The sequence below is a fragment of the Pan paniscus genome, chromosome 18, assembly GCF_029289425.2.
Source record: "Pan paniscus chromosome 18, NHGRI_mPanPan1-v2.0_pri, whole genome shotgun sequence".
NCBI classification, from domain to species: Eukaryota; Metazoa; Chordata; class Mammalia; order Primates; family Hominidae; genus Pan; species Pan paniscus.
In genome coordinates, this window is record NC_073267.2 from 9,202,225 (window position 1) to 9,223,148 (window position 20,924).

At 47.4% G+C, this 20,924-nt stretch overlaps 1 protein-coding gene across 3 annotated transcripts in view; it reads left to right on the forward strand.

The window, feature by feature from the left end:
- Positions 1 to 20,924, forward strand: part of ABAT (4-aminobutyrate aminotransferase) — a 122,265-nt gene that overhangs the window by 533 nt on the left and 100,808 nt on the right. For 2 of the 3 annotated variants that reach the window (XM_055099496.2, XM_003808307.6), the window contains exons 2-4: positions 2,490 to 2,595; positions 11,897 to 12,006; positions 12,335 to 13,070. The gene's annotated coding sequence lies outside the window, so the exon portion shown is untranslated. Of the gene's footprint in view, positions 1 to 2,489; positions 2,596 to 8,702; positions 8,773 to 11,896; positions 12,007 to 12,334; positions 13,071 to 20,924 lie in introns of all 3 variants that reach the window. The other variant, XM_063597947.1, reaches the window with a different exon arrangement.

The following is a 20,924-nucleotide window of genomic DNA, read 5'->3' on the forward strand; positions in this document are numbered from 1 at the left end:
ATTGAGCCACTGCACTCCAGCCTGGGCGACACAGCGAGACTCCGTCTCAAAAAAAAAAAAAAAAAAAGAACTTAAAATTGATCTCATTTATCTGCCCAACAACTTTGTACTCATTTTATTCTATTTTATTTTATCACTATTATTGTTATATTTTTGTAGAGACAGGGTCTCACTATATTGACCAGGATGATTTCGAACTCCTGGCCTCAAGCAATCCTCCCACTTTGGCCTCTCAAAATGCTGGAGTTACAGGCATGAGCCACTGTGCCCAGCCTCCTGTACCCATTTTAGGGACACGTAAGCTAAGGCTCGAATCTTTACAGAGGCTGTCTGAGGTCACAGAACTCAGAAGTAGCAAGAATGGGCTTGGCATGGTGGCTCACGCCTATAATCCTAATACTTTAAGAGACAGAAGTGGGAAGATCACTTGAGTCCAGGAGTTCAAGACCAGCCTGGACAACATACCAAGACTGTCTCTACCAAAAGAAAAACAATCAGCTGGGTGTGGTGGCACGTGCCTGTAGTCCCAGCTACTCAGGAGGCCAAGGCAAGAGAATCGTTTGAGCCCAGGAGTTTGAGGTTACAGTGAACTGTGACCGCACCACTGCACTCCAGCCTGGGCAATAGAGCGAGACTCTGTCCCTAAAAATAAAAATAGCAAAGAAGTAACAAGAGGTGGGATCTAACACCAGTTCTGTCTTTCCATTGGAAACCCAGAGCTCTTTCCATGACCCCTGCCCAGGGTGAGTATTGTTTGTCTGAAGGAATCCAGGAGCCCTGTGGATTGGAGCTTATGCTGTGCCATTGTCTTTGGAAGGATCGAAGGGTTTGACGTGCCAGGGCTGGGACATGATGACAGTCTTATTCTGCCTGCCTCAGGCTTCAGGAACCAACTGCTGTTAGAGCCATGTGGGAGCGTTTCTTGGGGGTGTTTCTTTGGAGCGTTTCTTCTAGACCAGGAAGGTGACAACCTTCACAGTGGGATGCATGGACTGGTGGTGGAGTTTCCAGCTTCAGAGCTCACCAAGAAAGAGCATGGAGCTGATGGTTTGGGTCCTGGAGACAGGGACAAAAGGAACAGAGCCTTCCCCCAGCACCCCTTTCCACTGGAGGTTCCTCAGAGGCAATAAAGCTTGATGGTTAGAACATGGCACCTGGCATCTGAACTCAAACCAGCCCCAACACTCACCTCTCTGAGCCTCAGAATCCTGGTCTGTAAAATGCACACACTACTAGTACTTACTTCTCAAAGTTGGACTTGGTAATGTCTGTCAAGCACCTAGCATATAACCGGGCAAGGAAGAAAAGCTCAAACAATGGTAGCCATCACCAGGCGTGGTGGCTCACACCTGTAACCCCAGCACTTTGGGAGGCTGAAGCGGGTGGATCACCTGAGGTCAGGAGTTCGAGACCAGTATGGCCAACATGGTGAAACCCCATCTCTACTAAAAATACAAAAATTAGCAGGGCATGATGGCAAGCGCCTATAATCAGCTACTTGGGAGGCTGAGGTAGGAGAATCACTTGAACCCGGGAGGCAGAGGTTACAGTGAGCCAAGATTGCACCACTGCACTCCAGCCTGGGTGACAAGAGCAAAACTCCGTCTCAAAAAAAAAAAAAAGTGGTAGCCATGCCATCATCATCATCATCTCCCTATTATTATTAATCTCTGTTGCATTTCTATTAACTGTCTGTCTTGGGAGAATGGAAATTCCCCAAGTAGGCGGCCTGCTCAACAGTTAATGATGGTAAAACAGTCTCACTTGCCTAACCACTTCGCCTAAGTGTTACTTGACTGACAGGGTGGGTTATTTTGGGGAGAAAAAAAATCAGTCAAGCTCTCGAGTGCACCGTCCCTGAAAGGTTTCTATGACAACACATACCTGGATGTTCCAGTGGGAGGGTCACCTGGGGAAGAGTTCAGAGCTAAAATCAAGAGGGGGCCCCACCTGGAGGCTGGGGGAGGTCCTCCCACTCCTCCTATTTTTCTGCCTGTGTTTTCCCAGCCCTGACTCTGTATCCCTTCTAAACCTCTTCACAGCCCTGTGGGGTAAGTACTATTATTCTTACGTCCATTTTACAGATGAAGCAACTGAGGCTTGGAGAAATTAAAGCTTGCCCAAGGTCAGTCTGCTGATCACACCTTGGATCATCTTAGACCTTTCTGGGTTTCATTTGTCAGACTAGAGGAGTTACACTAGAGTGAGGTTTCTCAGTCTCAGCACTGCCAACGTGTTGGGCTCAGTAACCCCATGTCATAGGATACTGTCCTATGCATTGTAGAGCATTCAGCAGTCCCCTCGGCCTCTACCCACCGGATACCAGGAGCACCTCCCTGTCTCCCACCCCCCACCACAGTCATGACAACCAAAACTGTCTCCAGCTGTGGCTAGATGGCCCCAGTTAATAACCACTGGGCTAGGCAATAATCTTTCCTCTTTCCTTACACTTGTGCATTCTAAGTTTTTTAATTTTTTTTTTTTTTTAGATGGAGTCTCGCTCTGTTTCCCAGGCTGAAGTGCAATGGCGTGATGTCAGCTCACTGCATCCTCCGGCTCCTGGACTCAAGCGATTCTCCTGCCTCAGGCTCCCAAGTAAGTGGGACCACAGACATTTTCTATTTCTTTGCAAGCATTTTCTATTTCTTTGTAAGTTCACCTGTCTGTTCACCTGTGACACCATGCCCAGCTAATTTTTGTATTTTTAGTAGAGACAGGGTTTCACCATGTTGGCCAGGCTGGTCTCGAACTCCTGACCTCAGGTGATCCACCTGCCCCAGCCTCCCAAAGTGTTGGGATTACAGGTGTGAGCCACCGCGCCCAGCCTACATTTTATTTATGTATTTTTTTTTTTTTTTGAGATGGGGTCTTGCTCTGCCACCCAGCCTGGAGTGCAGTGATGCTATCACGGCTCACTACAGCCTCAGCCTCTCAGGCTCAAGCAGTGCTCCCACCTTGGCCTCCCGAGTAGCTAGGACCTAGGCACATACCACCACACCAGGCTAATTTATTTATTTTTTGTATTTTTGTAAAGATGGGGTCTCCTTATGTTGCCTGGGCTGGTATCAAACTCCTGGGCTCAAGTGATCTTCCCACCTCAGCCTTCCAAAGTGCTGGGATGACAGGCATGAGCCACCACGTCTAGCCCACTCTAAAGCTCTTTCCCAGGACCCATCTCATGTGATCCATGTGTGTTCATGTGACATTGAGGTCTTTCATGCAAAGATCCTTATCCAGGGCCCTAGAGCAGCCCAGCACCTGAGCCAGGTGCTCAGGAAATCAGAATGAAAATCATCTCACCTGCTTGGTTGTCTGGCACGTCTCACTGTATCACCCTGCTTTAAAGGCACAGAAACTGAGGGTCCCTGGGGAGGAGGGACCCACTAGGGATCCCACAGTCTGTGAGCGAGAAAGCTGGGTGGGAGCCCTGATGGGCCTGACTCTAGGGCAGGAGTTTCCACGGTATCCTCTAAGGAGTTTGAGACCAGCCTGGGCAACATGGTGAAACCCCGTATCTACTAAAAATACAAAAAAAAAAATAATAATAAACAGGCATAGTGGTGCACATCTGTAGACCTAGCTGCTCAAGAGTCTGAAGTGGGAGAATCACTTGAGTTAAGGAGATCGAGGCTGCAGTGAGCCAAGACCGCACTGCAGCCTGGGTGATGAGAGTGAGACGCTCTCTCAAAACAAAATAAAACAAAAATAGCTGAGGCTGAGAGAGACAAATGCCTGAGAAGGAACGGTGGGTCTGACCTTGAACCCTGGTGACTCCAAGTCAGGAGCTGCCTCTGGGACCCAGCATACAGCCTGGCACCTTCCAGGCAGAGCCCCTCCCTCTGCTGCCTCTGAATTCAGCAGGAGACTGAGCGTTTGCATACACTTCGTGTCTGAAAACTTCCACGATTCCCAAGATTCATTTCACAAAGACTTTTCTCATAGGACAGGTATTTGAAACATCAGGTTAACAAGTACCCAGCTTGAACAAAGCCTGGGTCTTCACAGCATGCTCAGTTTGTAGAAGAGAAAAACCCTACTCTGGGCTCTAATTTGCTTCAGCTCCTTTAAACACATCCTGAGCCCTGCTGTGTGCCAGATGCTGTGCTGAATACCTGGCACCAGAAGACCAATCGGGCCCAGGACTTCTCCCCAAGGAGCTTCCTGGCCAGGCGGAGACACCCCTGGAATAGGCCATTTAGGAGCCTGAGGCCTGCATGTAGCACTTAGTCAGCAGTTAAGTGTGGAAGTATAAGTGAGTAAATGGATGAATACATGAGGGTGTGAATGAACTAGAGAATTAATGACTGAATGAATTAATGAAGTTGACAAATGCTATTACAGAAGTGAGCACAGACTATGATAGCCCAGCAGAGAGGCATTTAGAACCTTAGCTGTGGCCACAGGTGATGGTGCAGGAGGAAAAGCCAATATCTGTGCAGCATTTTCCATTTCTTTGCAAGTTCACCTGCCTCTATCATCTGAGACTCACCCTGAGGATGTTCTTTGGTTGTCTGAGAGTCTGCTCAACCTGAAAGGGACAGGTGGCCAGAAGTGCTGGGGAGCTGACATCCTGAGCAAGCAGTTCTTGGCCAATGACGGGGAGTAGTTGGTGTAGAAATACCCCAGCTTCCTTGCTCCACGGTGGGATAATCCTAAAGTGACTGCTCTGTGCCGGCTCCCAGTGTTCCCCAATGGAACGGAGCTGCAGTCACCCACAGTGATTATTTGCTAGATAACCCACCCCTTATTATCGACCCACCAATATCTCCTGGAATCATCCTGAGATCACCTCCCAAATAAAGCACTCAAATCTTTGTCTCAGAATCTATTTCTAGGAGAACCCAAACTACAAGAGTGATGATTATGAAAACATTTATGGTCATAGCTAATATTTGTTGAGTGCTTACTACATGCCAGCCACTGCCTGCTACGTGCTCTAAGGCACTTCTCCCACTTAACACTCATGAAATCTCTGGGATGCAGGCATTATGATCATCATCCCATTTTACAGATGGGACTGAGGCTCAGAAGTGAAGTCATCTATGTAAAGTCACGTAATTCTTCATTGTCACAGCCAGAATATGAGCCCAACTCTCTTTAACTCCAGAGTTTGAGGATATAACCATTCTGCCATGCTGTCTCCTGATTTTCTTTTCTTTCTTTCTTTCTTTTTTTTTTTTTTTCTTTGAGATGGAGTTTTGTTCTTGTTGCCCAGGCTGTAGTGCAATGGCACCATCTCGGCTCACTGCAACCTCCGCCTCTCGTATTCAAATGATTCTCCTGCCTCAGCCTCCCTAGTAGCTAGGATTACAGGCACCTGCCACCATGCCCAGCTAATTTTTTTGTTTTTTGTATTTTTAGTAGAGACAGGGTTTCACTATGTTAGCCAGGCTGGTCTCGAACTCCTCACCTCAGTTGATCTACCCGCCTCAGCCCCCAAAAGTGCTGGGATTACAGGCCTGAGCCACTGCGCCCGGCTCTGTCTCCTGATTTTCATCTTCCATTGTCTGTAGGGAGGAGAGATGAGGACGAGAGGGAGAAAGGATGCCTGGGCTTGCTTTCTCAGTGGGGAAGAGTTCAATCTCAGTTCAGGTTTTCTTTTAACAAAATTTTTATGTTAATAAAATTAATAAAGTTGTTTTATTTATTTATTTTAAATTTTTATTTTCTTTATTATTTTGTTATTTTCAGTTCTGGGATACATGTGCAGAATGTGCAGGTTTGTTACATAGGTATACATGTGCCATAGTGGTTTGCTGCACCTATCAACTCGTCATCTAAGTCTTAAGCCCCGCGTGCATTAGGTATTTGTCCTAATGATCTCCCTCCCCTTGCCCCCCAATCCCCTGACAAGCCCCTGTGTGTGATGTTCCCCTCCCTGTGTCCATGTGTTCTCACCGCTCAACTCCCACTTATGAGTGAGAACACGTGGTATTTAGCTTTCTGTTCCTGTGTTAGTTTGCTGAGAATGATGGCTTCTAGCTTCATCCATGTCCCTGAAAAGGACATGATCTCATTCTTTTTTATGGCTGCATAGTATTCCATGGTGTATATGTGCCACATTTTTGGGGTTTTCTCCTCCTCTGTAAAGTTTCAGCACAGAGTTCCTGGACAGTGCCTCAGGGCCAAGAGCTCCCCAAGATGTCCTTCCTCAGCATCCTGCTGTCCTTTTCATGCAGTGAAATTGATACGTATTCCTAGAACTCCTACTGCATGCCAAGCACTGTCAGAAGTCAAGTCATCAAAGATCTCAGAAAAGAAGTACATGTTTAGCTATTTTCTCCATCAGTCTCGATGAGGGAGCTACACTCCAACTGATCCCTGGAGATACCACAGCCATGTACTGTCAAGAAGAATTGGGGTAAATAGGCAGGGTATCTCTAGCCACAGGAGGAAGGGACCCAGGATGTACTAAGCTCCTTCTGTATTCTTGGAACTACATACACATTAACTCAGGCAGGGTTTCTCAAGCTTGGCACCACTGACATCTTGAGCATGAGAATTGTCTGTTGTTCACTTTCTGCCTTTAGGAAGTCCTGCAGAGCATGGGGGTGGCAGTATGACCCAGCTCCCCTGTCATTTCACTACGTCTTGAGCCAGAAGGGGGACTGCACTGCCGTGCGTCCTTTGGGCTGGCAGTGCTGGCGGTCCCAGTCATCACAATGACAGCAGAACAAAGCCCTGACATGTGTGTGACATGTCAGATGCAGCAGCTGCCTGTTGGGACTGGCTCACTTTCTCATGCTTTCCCCATATTACCTGAGATGTTCAGAGGAGGAAAGCTGGAGGCAGCCCTTGGGTCTTCTAGGAGCCTAGCACGAGGGCCAAAATGCATGAGAACAAGCACAAGAGAATCCCATAGAAGCCTTCCTCTTAGCATTCAGGCCTCAGATTAAATGTCACAGCCTTGTGGACAACTCCCTGAGCATCATGGCTGGTGTACCCACCCTGATCCCAGGAACATCATCTTATTTTGCATTTCCCTAAAGCACTTATTATCAGAAATTAGCTTCTTAGGCTGGGCACAGTAGATCATACCTGCATTCCCAGCACTTTGGGAGGCCAAGGTGGGAAGATCACTTGAGACCAGGAGTTCGAGACCAGCCTGGCCAACATGGCAAAACCCCATTTCTACTTAAAATACAAAAACTAGCTGGGTGAGGTGGTACACGTCTGTAATCCCAGCTTCTCGGGAGGCTGAGACACAAGAATCGCTTGAACCGGGGAGGCAGAGGTTGCAGTGAGCCAAGATAGCGCCACTGCACTCCAGCCTGGGTGACAGAGCAAGACTCCGTCTCAAAAAGAAAGAAAAAAAAGAACGAATGAAAGAGAGAGAGAGAAAAAAAGAAAGAGAGAAAAAAATGAGAGAGAGAGAAAGAAAAGAAAGAAAGAAAGACAGAAAGAAAAAAAGAAAAGAGAAGAGAAAGGAAAAGAAAAAAAGAAAAGAAAAGAGCTTTCTTAGTTACACATTCATCTTCTTATACACTGTCTCCCAGCTGCAGAATGGAAGTTCCATGGGGTCAGGACCACAATCCCCAATGCCTGGCACGCAGTAGGTGCTAAATGTGTATTTGTTGACTGAACAAATTGATGGAAAAATTACTAAATGAATGAATGAGCTCTGGCCCACCTCTTGCAATCAAGCAGATAGTTTGGTGAAACTAGTACAACTATGTACAGGGCTAATGCACAGTGCCCAGCAGGGACCAGGAGCAAACTTCCCTTACTTACCCCACCCAATGACCTACTGTGGTACGTACTTTTTTCCTTATTATGGTAAAATACACATTGCACAAAATTCACCAATTTTTACCATTTTAGAGTGTACAATTCAATGGCATTAAGTACAATCAAAATGCTTTTTTGTTGCTGTTGTTTTTGAGATGGAGTCTTGCTCTGTCACCCAGGCTAGGTGGAGTGCAATGGCACAATCTTGGCTCACTGCAACCTCTGCCTCCCAGGTTCAGGCAATCCTCCCACCTCTGCTTCTTAAGTAGCTGAGACCACAGCCACACACCACCACACCTGGTTAATTTTTGTATTTTTTCTAACAGTGGGGTTTTGCCAGGTTTCCCAGACTGGTCTCAAATTCCTGGGCTCAAGTGATCTGGCAGCCTTGGAGCTCCCAAAGTGCTAGGATTACAGGTGTGAGCCATCGCACCTGTTCCCCCTTCCCATGTTTTCTTCTAAGAATTTTATAGCGTTAGGTCTTATATTTATTTAGGTCTTTGATCCAATGTTGAGTTCGTTTTTTTATATGGTGTGAGGTAATGGTCTATCTTCTTTCCTTTACATGTGAAAACGTGGTAGATACTTTATTCAATTTACAGATTAGAACATAGAGACTGAGAGGGAGTAAATGACATGTCCAGAGTCACATAGCCGTTGGGACTTGGAACTAGAATTCAATATTAGGTCTGACTCCCAAGTTGATCCCCTTTCCACCACATCAAAATGCCCTTTATTATTTTGTATAGATGATATCTCTTTATTATTTTGTGACCAGGGATGTGGAAATCACAGGCCTAGTCAATAAAATATGTGCTTTAATCTGGCTCTGGACAAGTTATTCCTCTTCTCTGGGCCTCAGTCTCCTCTTCTGTACAATGGGCTGCTGATCTCTAAGAGTCTCTCCTGTGGAGACCACTGGTACCCTTGAAGCCTCATTCACCCTTGCCTTCGTTTTCATTTCTCCTCTCCAGAGTGCAGTGGGGGCCCTCCCAGCTACAGCTGCGCTTCTGGAAGGAGCTTATTGATAGGCACACAGTATGGGTGAGTCTTCATCCCAGGCCTCAGCCAAACTCTGGGAAACACTCTGCATTCCCTGGCAGACAGCTGCAACCCCAAGCAGCTCTATAGGAAAACTGCAGAATGGCAGAAAATGCAAGGGAAGCCAATATGGAAAGGGCTTTTTCCACATGCTGACAGTTTTCTTCACAAGTATCACAATGAAGCTATTTGAGAATCAGCTTGCAAAGCACCTGGCTCTAAATAGCCTTCTCTCCCCAGTCCTTAAGTAGAGACAAAGCAGCTCCTTTCATCCTCTAGAAGTGCCCTTTCCTAGGGCCTGACCCACAAATGGGTGCTCAATACCTAGTTAAATGAATGAATGAACAGATGAATGAAGATGGCTACACACACTTCTTATTTCCCTTGATTGCCTTAGACCAGGACACGGCAGATTTTTCTGCAAAGGGCTGGAAGGTAAATATTGTTGTCTTTTCAGGTCACAGAGTCTCTGTCACAACTACTCAGCTCTGCTGTTGTAGCTCACAGACAGCCATAGACAATGCATAAATAAATGGGCCTGGCTGTGTTCCCATAAAATTTTATTTATGCACAGTAAAATTTGAATTTTATGTAGTTTCTATGTGTCACATAACATTATTCTTCTTTTGAATTTTTTAACCATTTAATATGTAAAACCAATCTTAGCTCATGGTCATAGGAAAACATGATAAACTACATTTGGTCTATGAGCTATAGTCTGTCAACCTTTGGCTTAGACTCTTTTTTAAAAAAAAAATTATTTATAAATAGAGATGGGGTTTCGCCATGTTGGCCAGGCTGTTCTCGAACCCCTGGCCTCAAGTGATCTGCCCGCCTCAGCCTCCCAGAGTACTGGGATTGCAGGTGTGAGCCACCACTCCGGGCCCTTTGGTTTAGACTTTTCCTTTCTGTTTTTCATTTTAAATATTTTCTTCTTAGTACCAGAGTAATATATATTCATTATAGAATAATTAGAAATTAGTGACATTGTAAAGTTTATCCTCTATTAAAAATAAACCCAAGGGGATAAAAAGAAATTACTGACATGGACATGCAAATAAAGTAATATTAGAATAATCTATAATTTCAATACACAAAAATAACCATTCTCCTACTGAACACAGTTTTTCACTCAGCATTGCTAGCTAGCTGTATCGGTGCCTTTTAATATGATAGCCACTAGCTACCTGTTACTGTTACACCTTAAATTAAAATTAGATACAGGCTGGGCGTGGTGGTTCACACCTGTAATCCCAGCACTTTGGGAGGCTGAGGCAGGCAGATCACTGGAGCCCAGGAGTTTGAGACCAGCCTGGCCAACATGACGAAACCCTGTCTCTACTAAAAATTAAAAAATTAAACAACGAGCCAGGCGTGGTGGAGCACGCTTGTAATCCCAACTACTCAGGAGGCTTAGGCAGGAGAATCGCTTGAACCTGGGAGGCGGAGGTTGCAGCGAGCTGAGATTGCACCACTACACTCCAGCCTGGGTGACAGAGCGAGACTCCGTCTCTAAAAAAATAAATAAATAGATACAATTAAAATACAGTTATTCGGTTGACTAGTCATTGCTTTTTTCAAAATTTTAAATTTATTTTTCCCTTTTCCTTTTTTTATTATTTCTTTCTTTATTTTTTTCTTTAAACATCTTGGATACCAAAATTAGTCATTTCAAGTGTTCAATACCTCCATGTGGCTAGTGGCTACCACACGGGACGGCACAGATATAGAGCATCATAGAAAGTTATATTACACAGCATTGATCTAGCTCTACCTGGTAGATTTAACAAAAAGTAAGATGTTTAACAAAAAGTAAGACAGTACCAAATATACTGTTTTTGCAAATAACTTAACATTTTGAGATTTGTTTTGTTTTGTTTTTGAGACGGGGTCTCACTCTGTCACCCAGCTGGAGTACAGTGGTGTAATCTTGGCCCACAGCAGCCTCAACCTCCCAGGCTCAAGGCTGCCTCAGTCTCCTGAGTAGCTGGGACTACTTGCACGCGCCACATCGCCCGGATAATTTTTGTATTTTTTGTAGAGACAGGGTTTCACTATGTTACCCAGGCTGGTCTTGAACTCCTTGGCTCAAGCGATCCTCTTGCCTTGGCTTCCCAAAGTGCTGGAATTACAGGCGTGTCACCACACCCAGCCCCATTCAATATTTCATACCTATGTTTATTGTTCAATTTCATGCAACAATTTCCCTCTGAGTCCCTGCTGTTGTGCATTCAAGTTGTTCCCAGTTTTTCCCTGTGATAAACAAAATGGTAGTAAGCTACTTTATCATTAAATCTTTGTACCTTTAAATGTTTTCAGATAAGTTCATAGGGATTGGATTGCTAGATCAAAGGGTCAACTTACTTTTAAGATTTTTAAAATAGAAATGCCCAATTTCCCTCCAGAAAGGCTGTGATCTTTCTACTGCCATCATCAATACATGAAACTCCTTGAAGTCTTTGCAAAGAATAGTAATTATAATAATAAAAACAAGGTCATTTTGGTAGGTAAACTCTTTCCCTCTTTTGGTTTTAACTTGCCTTTCCTTTTCAAAGTGTCATCTCCCATGTTTATTGGCCGTTGTATTTCTTTGGGCAGGTCAAGGGTAGTAAAGGGGATTATCTTCATGGCTTTGGTTTTAAGAAAAAATTGCTAGATTTTCAGCACAGGCCTCATCAAGTTCTTCAAGCAAGGTGACAATCACCCAGGCTAGAGTGCAGTGGTGCCATCTCACCTCAGTGCAACCTCTGCCTCTCCATTCAAGCGATTCTCATGTCTCAGCCTCCCAGGTAGCTGGGATTACAGGCAGGTGCCACCATGCCAGGCTAATTTTTGTATTTTTAATAGAAAGGGGGTTTCCCCATGATGGCCAGGCTGGTCTCGAGCTCTGGGCATCAAGTGATCTGCCTGCCTCGGCCTCCCAAAGTGCTGGAATTACAGGCGTAAGCCACTGTGCCAGGCCTCAATTATTCTTATTTACTGCTCTGTGTGTGTGTGTGTGTGTGTGTGTGTGTGTGTGTGTGTTGGGGGGGAGGGTCCCCAGAGGTGACACTAGGAGGTGAATGATTTGTTTGGCAGCTTTCTATTTATCTATGTGTTTACTTTATCTTAATTCTTTAATTTCAAGGACTATAGCGCTTGTGTAATCAGAGATAGGGCAGTCTGGATTCCTGGACAGCAGGAGGAGAGACCTCAGGGTTCTACAAGACTCCACAGACCAACTTATCAGTGATCAGGGTGAGTGGGGAGAACCAAGCTGAACTCTTTCTCTGCCTTTGAGGTCTGTACTCTCCATCCATCCATTCATTCATTATGAGGACTTGGTGATCGCCTGTTGTCTTGATGAGCAGTTCTTTGTGTCTTTGATTTTGTCACTGAAAGATTGCATTCTCTTTCCAAATACCTCTAGAAAGCTGTGGGGGGGGGGTGCTATCCATCCGTCACACCTGAGTATTAATTAGCTTCCACACAGCATTTTATACAACGGTAGAAAGGCACCTTCATCATATCTAGGGTCTCGTTTATACCCACGAAGGAGGTACAATCTCTGTTGTCCCAATTTCAGGAAATTGAGGATCAGGAGGCGCAGTGACCTGCTCCAGGTCATGCAGAAGGAACCACCTCTGACTCCCAGCGCCCTGTTTGTCTTCCGGAGCGCTGGGGCCAGGCGGAGGAAAGTAGCTGGGAGCAAGAAGGGCTGGCAGGGCCCTGAGCGCCGAGATGGGGAGTGAGGTGGGGAGGGCGGGATGCTCCTTCCCTCCTCCGCAAAGGAACCCCTTCTGATTCCGACTCTGGAGCTCCAGAGACCGGATCCGAGACGCGGGTGGAGGTGGAGTTACACTCGCCTGCAGCCCTGAGGGTGTAAATGGCCCATTAAGATCCAGGTTAAATCAACCTATGGAGCTGCCCCCCAGAGGGTCAGGGTCCCCACAACTTGACGGGGGTCCTCAGCCGTCTCCTCCCCAGCCCCAGGACTCCCTCCCAGCCCTCGCGGTCCCTCTGGTGGGTCCCGCCCCAGCCCCCGTCTCCCCCGCCCCCGGAGGCTGGACTCTGCCCCCGCCCCGCCTGCCCCCTCCCTCCCGGGGGCGGTGGCCCGTGGCGGGCGCACCCATTGGCTGTGGCGAAAGCGAGGGCCGGGGCTGGCGACGCTGATTGGCCGGGACGCTCGGCGGAGCCAGGGAGTCCGGCGAGTCTCTGGGGGAAGTCGAGCAGACACCCAGCGCTGCCGGAACTCGGGGCGCGCATCCCGCAAGTCGGAACGCGGCGGATCGGATCCCGCAGATCAGAGACGGGGCCTGGAGGTGAGCGCGAGGCGCCGGGTGGCTTGGGACGGGCCCTTCCGAGGGGAGCCGAGAGGAGGTCCTTCTGCCCTGCCCCCAGGAGCAAAACCTGGGCATCTTCTCCTAGAAACGGAGCCCTCATTTTCCCAAGACGCGGGGCCCTCCCCCGAAAAGACAGGGGCTCCCACCCCCCAGAGAGCAAAATACCTTCCTTTCTCCTTCAGAAATGGGCCCTTCCTCTTGGCTCCAGCTCTAGACAGAAGTCCTCTCCCTTATACCCCTTGAAATAGAATGCGGCCCCAAAAAGTGGTCTCCAGGTCTCTAGAGCCCCCTCACCTCTTGGGAGACTGATGCCCCTTCCCCATCCTTAAAAAACTAAGTTTGGGTGTCTTCCTTCTCCCCTCTCTTTCGGAATAATGGGGGTCTTCTCAGCTTATAAATTACAGTGACCTCCCCCTCCATGACAAATGGAAGCTCTCCCCCCATCATAAGACAAGGAAATCCCGGAGCAGAGACTCTGCAAGTCACCCTCCCACCCCAGATACTGGGCTCTGGAGAGATAGATGATTCACCCTTAGCCCTGCCGGAGACCCCTCCCTACCCGTCAGAGAGGCAGGGTGGCCTCTGACACCATCACATTAAAGGCTTTTGGGGATTTCCCCTCTCCTCGCCAGTAAAGATGTAAAATGAGGGACCTTCATACTCAGGAGCAGGGCAAAGGTCTGGCCACCCCTCCAAGTCATCCACCTCCCTCCACTCCACCCAAGCCCTTTCACACAAACCCCATCCTAGTAACCCCCTGCACCATCCTCCCACCGCTCCCAATCCCATCCTTCTCCACCTCACCCCAACTCCACTCCCACACCTGGCTGCCCCACCTATTTCACATCCTCTCACCTTTCCTCACCCACCCTGACCAAGGTAAGACTAGAGGGGGTTCAGTGAGATTTAGTAAGACTGGAGCTCTTAAAACTGGGATCCGGGGCCTAGAGGCCCTTCCAGGAGTCTTCAAACTCTGACAACAGAGATGGCCTCTGAGGCAGCAAGACCAGCAGAGACCACCCGCCACCTCTCCCCCGCTCCCTGCCCCAACACACGCACAAAGGCTGTGTTCAATGCATTCTCTCTTGCAGTCTGGGAGGACAGCTGGCCCTCTTCCAAGAGGGCCCGCATTTCCCCCCTAAATTGTGCACCCCCGCAAGCGCCTGTGGACATTGCCTGGTGGAATTCCCTGGGCACTCAGCCAAGAGAAATGGGTGCTGCTGGGCCCATCCACTGGGGAGGAGACAGTGTTGGCTTTGCTGCTTTGATGAAGCTAGACTAAGGGACAGGATGTTGGTGACCTGGGGGTGGGGAGGGGGTGGGAAGAGCTCTTCTCTGGTGGGTCAGGTTGGGAGGCAGGAGAGAGGGAGGCAGTGAGTTGTGTCTTGCTCTTTGGAGCCTGTGTTGCGGCGTGGAGTCATAGAGAAATGTGTTTTCTCGAGGCCCAAAGAGGTTAGCCACGGGGAGAGGTAAATGATCCAGTCTGGAGTCCTAAGACCTAAAAGGGCTTCTACATTAAAGACGTGGCCCCTTCATTTGACAGTTAAACACACAGAGGCACAAAAGGGGAAGAGACTTGCTCAAGGTCACCCAGCCTGTGGGTGACAGCTGGCCCCAACCCCTCCAGTACCCTTAAGGTGCTAGGATCCCTGACACAAGCCCCAGTCCTCACATTTACAATGGGGACTTGGGGACTGCTGGGTCCCAAGTCCCCACTTGTCAGAGGAAGCGCCAAGGCTCTGCGAAGGTCATGAAGCCAGGAAGGGGCAGAGCTGGAACTCAATGCCATCCCCCAGCAGGCTGCCTCGTGGAATCCATTCCTGGGTGTCAGCGCATCCCTGCTTACCCCGTGCGATCTTTATGTTGAGGCCATTGCCAAATCTAGGCTTGCCAGAATCCAAACTGACCCAGGATAGCTAATAAGATCAGTTGCAGCTAATGAGAATCAGATGCTGGAGTGGAGGCTACTGCAGGAACCTCACTTGCATAGCTGGGTTTGCTCCAAGAACTTTGGACAGGCCCTGAGGATGTCATATTCCTTCCCTCCAAGGTCCCCTCCCTCTTAGCCCCTGCCCACGCCCTCTGGCTTTGAGTTCCCTGCACATTGTCTCATCTCTGTTCAGAGGCCTGCGTCTTTTCTCCTGGGGCATTGCATGGGAAAAGAGCTGAAATTCTGGCAGATTCTCTAGGACCACCCAGCTGGGCAGCAGGGACTGGGTCCCTACAAATGAGAGGGTCTGAAGTAGAGGCTCTCTCTGTTTCTGCCCCCACCCAGTTCCCAGCTAAAGGATTGGTTGTTGTGCCCCAACTTTGCCAAGGCGAAGTTCAAAGCATGAGGAGGACCACGGTAGAGAGGCCGAGAGGTTGGTCCCTGGAGACCTTTTATCTGGGTTGAGACCACAAATCTGCCACTTAGTGTCTGATCTTAACCTCTCTGTGACATATCCTTGGGGTAAAATGAGTTAATCCTCATAAAATGTTCAGCACACAGCAAAATGAGCAGAAACAGTGATTACAAGTGCAAAGTCATAAAACCTCTAATCATGAAGTGGGGAGGTGCTTATGCCTTAAGGCAAAACTTGTAACCCCTGCTGTAGATAATCTGCCAGGGCCAAGGTGCTTGGGGACAAGGGGATGTCTTCCTAGAGAGACAGTGTAGTATGTGGAATGCACCACAGACCCTGAAGCCAGATGGAGTAGAGAGTTGGCCACTGGTAGTGGCTGTCTATGGAAACTTAGGCAAGTCATTCATGTCTCTGAGCCTCAGTTCCTCATCTTTGAATGAGGTTTGTTGGGGTTGGACATCAGAAAAGAGACAGGTCTAGATGAGGGGTTCTCATTTTGGGCACTGTTGACAGTTGGGTCAGAGGATTCTTTGTTGTGGGACTCCCCTGTGTATTGTAGGATATTCAGCAGCGCCTCTGGTGTCTACCCACTAGATGCCAGTGACACTCCCTACCCCATGAGTCATGTCCATCAGAAATGTCTGCAGACATTGCCAGATGTGCCCTGGGGAGCAAAATCATCCTTTTCCTTCCCTATTGTGAATTGCTGGTCTAATACATGGCCTTAAACATAGTTGATACTTAATATAAAACAGCTTCCTAGCTGAGGCGGGTGGATGGTTTGAGCCCAGGAGTTTGAGACGAGCGTGGGCAACATGGCAAAACCCCATCTCTGTAAAATACAGGAAAAAAAAAATTAGCTGGGCATGGTGGCATGTGCCTGTAGTCCTAGCAACCTGGGAGGCTGAGGTGGGGGGATTGCTTGAGCCCGGGGAGGTCGAAGCTGCAGTGAGCCATGATCACACCACTGCATGCATTCCAGCCTGGGTGACAGAGTGAGACCCTGTCTCCAAAAAAAACAAAATAAAAACCAAAAACAGCTTCTTTCTTGCACAAGCTCCTCGTTTTGGTTTCTGTGTAATGAGGAGAAGGAGATGTGTCTAGCTGCGGAGCCTTCCAATATTAATAACAATTTTTAATTTCTCACATTTACACAAGACTTTCTTGTCTGGTTTTTGTTTTTCTTTTTAGTAGAGACAGAGTCGGGTGGTCTCTAACTCCTAGGCTTAAGTGATCCTCCTGCCTTGGCTTCCCAAAGCGCTGGGGTTACAAGTGTGAGTTACAACCAAAGTGCTGGGGTTACAAGTGTGAGTTACAGCAATAAGCCACAGCACCCAACCTACACATCTCCAAAGCACTGTTGTGTCTATGACACTGTTTCTCACTCTACAGATGAGCAAACTAAGCCTCACAAAGGTTAAAAGACTTGTCTAAGACCATCACCCGCTTCTCCACCAGGCATCAGAGAAACATCCATGCCAGAAATTGTTTGAGAAACAACTGAGTTCTGGGCCTTCTTCAGATTAGTTATCAGGGTCTTTCAAAACTTCAATGGCATGCTCTTTGGTCCAGCAATCCCACTTTGAAAAATCTCACACAGAAATGCTCACACTTGCACGGACATAACATAAAAATGTCCATGGCAGAGCTTGCAACACCGGTATGGGAAGGGATTACAGTATATGCATTCATGTGGGAGAATGAGTAGATTTTAGATGAATGAGGTGGATCCACATTCCTGACCTTGAAAGGTTCCTGAGTCATATTATTTAGTGAAAAAGATAAAGTCACAGAATCAACATAGCCAGTATGATCCTATTTTTTTTTAAATGTAAATATGCATGAACATGGATAGTTAGGGAAGTGGGGAATTAAAGGGACCTAGATAGTATGTATGTATGAGAACATATTCCTGGTGGAAGAAGAAGAAAATAAATCTCCGCCAGCTTCCCATGCATTAAAAATGAGCAAAGTGGGCTGGCCACCTTGTCTCACGTCTGCAATCCCAGCACTTTGGGAGGCTGAGGCGGGAGAATCACTTGAGCCCAGGAGTTTGAGGCTGCAGTGAGTTGTGAGTGAGCCACTACACTCCAACCTGGGCAACAAAGGGACACTCTAAATAATTAATCATAAGATAAAAATTAAAATGAATAGAGCACAACCCACAGAGGTTGAGAGACTTGCTAACACCAGAAGTTGCCAGTGGTGAAATTCAGCTTTGAGTTTGCTGATAGTTACGGGGCCAAGAGACAGGAATCTGAGGCTCGTCTCAGCAGGCCAAGCCTCCTTCCTTACTGTGGGGGAATTCCTTCTCTGAGCACCTAGAGGGTTCCTGGTGTCAGACTGACCTCACCTGAATCAGGCTTCCACCCACGTGATGACCTCAGGCCAGCCACTTTAACTCTCAGTGCCTCATTTCTCTATCTTTAAAATAGCTAAAAGGCAAAGGAAAAAACATGAAAGCCAAAAAAAAAAAAAAAAAGGTAGAAGGAGGAGGCAATAGTAGAACCTCCCTCATTGGGCCGCTGTGAGGATTACATAAAACCATGTGTTCCGACCCCCAGTACTTAGTAGGTGCTTAATTAACACGAGCCCTGGTCTCTCCTGCCTTTTTCTCTGCTTGCCTGCTCCTTGCCAGGATGCAGAAGACAAAAGCCTCAGAAAGGACACTGGGGGCTCCTGAGGCCCCAAGAATGCTTAGCAGGCTGAATCAGTTGTCCTCACTTCTTCACTTTGCCCTCTGATCCACCATGACCACTCTGCTGCAGGAGCTTTTAACAGAAAGCCTGGGAGAGCATTCTGAGGGGGTCTGTGCTATAGCTCCTCCTCCCTGGGGTCTAACCATCCTTGCTTTCTCTAGACACTCCACACATTAAACTGTCTTGCCCGTTGCAGGGATGAGATGGCATCATGTGGCCTCTAATTACACATCCCTTCAATAATAAGATTGACTCTCCAAGGGCAAGTTTTCCTCCTCCTTCAAAAGCTATCTCACATTGCGTTTTTTACAGGTAGTCTTCCCCGACCCTCCCCCACCTCCAGCCAGGAAAACCATTTCTCCTCCTCCCAACTCCTGTCATCCCCATCCTAGACTTCCTGGGTCTGCCACATCCTATTCTTCCTGGGTCCATCACATCCTAGATTTCTTGGGTCCATCACTGTTTGCTGGATTTCTTCCCAATCCATAATTGCCTGGAAGCAGCCATCACATCCATCACATTTATTCTTGTGTCTTAAATGCATAGCACACTTCCCTATGCACACAGTAGATATTCAAGGAGCATTGACTGAATGCAGAAAAGTATTTTTTAAATTGGGGTAAAATACACATAACATGAAATTGACCATTTTCACCATTTTATTTTTATTTATTTTTGGGGGGGGCAGGGGGAATCTTGCTCTGTCACCCAGGCTGGAGTGCAGTGGTGTGATCTCGGCTTACTGCAACCTCCGCCTCCTGGGTTCAGGCAATTCTGACTCAGCCTCCCAAGTAGCTGGGATTACATGTGTGGGCCACAACCACGCCTGGCTAATTTTTTTGTATTTTTAGTAGAGACAGGGTTTCACCATGTTGGCCAGGCTGGTCTTGAACTACTGACCTCAAGTGATCCGCCTGCCTCGGCTTCCCAAAGTGCTGGGATTACAGGCATGAGCCACTGCGCCCGACCTCCATTTTTTTATTATTATCATTGGGGTCACTGTGGCAGGTGTGAAGCAATACCACATTGTGGTTTTGATTTGCATTTCCCTAATGACTGATGGCATTGAGCATCTTATGTGTTTGTTGCTTATTTGTATATTATCTTTAGACAAATGTCTACTCAAGTTCTTTGCCCATTTTTGAATTGAGTTGTCTTTTTGTCTTTTTGTTCTTGAGCTGTAAGAGTTCTTCTTTTCTCTTTTTCTTTTTATTTTTATTTATTTATTTTTTTTTTTTGAGACAGAGTCTCACCCTGTCTGTCACCCAAGCTGGAGTGCAGTGGTATGATCATAGCTTACTGCAGCCTTGACTTCCCAAGCTCAAACAATCCTTCTGCCTCAGTCTTCCAAGCAACTGGCACAACAGGTGCCACCACACCTGGCTAATTTTTTAAAAAGCATTTTTTTTGTTGTTGTTGAGATGGAATCTCCCTATGTAGCCCAGGCTGGTTTTGAACTCCTAGGATCAAGCGATTCTCCCACCTCGGCCTCCCAAAGTGCTGGGATTACAAGTGTGAACTGCCTCGCCTGGCCCAGAGTTCTTTATATAAATAAATGTTTCTTTGTGTCACTATTTCTTCATCCACTTAAATATTTGCTCAGCTCCTGTAGGTCACACACTGTCTTGTGATCCTGGGAATACCACCAGTTCCTGCCTATCAGGAACTCACAGTCTACTGCAAAGTTTCTCAGCCTCTACACTTTTTTTTTTTTTTTTTTTTTTTGAGAGGGAGTCTTGCTCTGTTGCCCAGGATGGAGTGCAGTGGCATGATCATGTTTACCCGGAACCTATGAATAGGACCTAATTTGGAAATAGAGCCTTTGCAGAAATAGTTAGGTTGAAATGAGGTCTTCCTGCATTAGACTGGCCCCTAATCCAATGACTGCTATCTTTTTTTTTTTTTTGAGATGGAGTCTCGCTCTGTTGCCCAGGCTGGGGTGCAGTGGTGCAATCTCAGCTCACTGCAACTTCTGCCTCCCAGGTTCAAGCGATTCTCCTGCCTCAGCGTCCTGAATAGCTGGGATTACAGGCACCCGCCACCACACCCAGCTAATTTTTGTATTTTTAGTGGAGACAGGGTTTCACCATGTTGGCCAGGCTGGTCTTGAACTTGTGACCTCAGGTGATCCACCCGCCTCGGCCTCCCAAAGTGCTGGGATTACAGGCTGAGCCACCTCTCCTGGCCCACCTGTATACTACTGACGTGGAAGCGAGGCTGTCCTGTGCCGGATGTTTAGCAGCATTCTTGGCCTCCACCCATGAGACGCTGGCAACATACCTTCCTCCAAGTTGTGACAGCCAGAAATGTCTCCAGGCATTATGAAGTGTCCCCTGGGGAACCAGATTGGCCCTGGTTGAGAATCACTGGTTAGAGGCTAAGACAGCCGTGTATATCTATAATTTCAATCAGATTGCTTGTGCCTAACAGGATACACACACACACACACAGAAACACACACACACACAGGAGGCATTCAGGATGTATTTGTTGGATGTTGGATGGCTGGGGGTGTAGATGGATGCATGGATGGACAGACACAACCCCTTTGTTGGTTGGCTAGATTGATGGATACATGTGTGAATGAATGGATGAATAAATGAATCCAATTTACAAATTCCACTGTGGGAAAACAGAACGCTATTCTTCCAACCAGAGTATCCTGCCCCTTTATCTCTGTCTAGCACAGTGTTTTTCAAACTTTACCATCAGGATCCCCTCAAGAGCTTGTTAAAACACAGATGGATGCCCCTGCCCACCAGAATTATGATTTAGTAGAATCACTGGTG